The following is a 206-nucleotide window of genomic DNA, read 5'->3' on the forward strand; positions in this document are numbered from 1 at the left end:
GCCTGCTCTCAAAAAAATTTCGAGGGATGGAATAAATAATTGAAATAAAAGAGTTATGAAAATGGTTTAGATTAAAAAAAGCCTCCCATCTCCTGCAAATAGCGAGGACACACGCGTTTCGAATGCAAGAAGATCCCGAAAAAGTTTTGTTCGCGATGCGGCAAGGATGGGGTCCTGACGAAGGACTGCCACCCCCCCCCCCCCCC

The sequence above is a fragment of the Mycetomoellerius zeteki genome, unplaced genomic scaffold (genome assembly GCF_001594055.1).
Source record: "Mycetomoellerius zeteki isolate Tzet28-1 unplaced genomic scaffold, Tzet1.0 scaffold368, whole genome shotgun sequence".
Lineage (NCBI taxonomy): Eukaryota > Metazoa > Arthropoda > Insecta > Hymenoptera > Formicidae > Mycetomoellerius > Mycetomoellerius zeteki.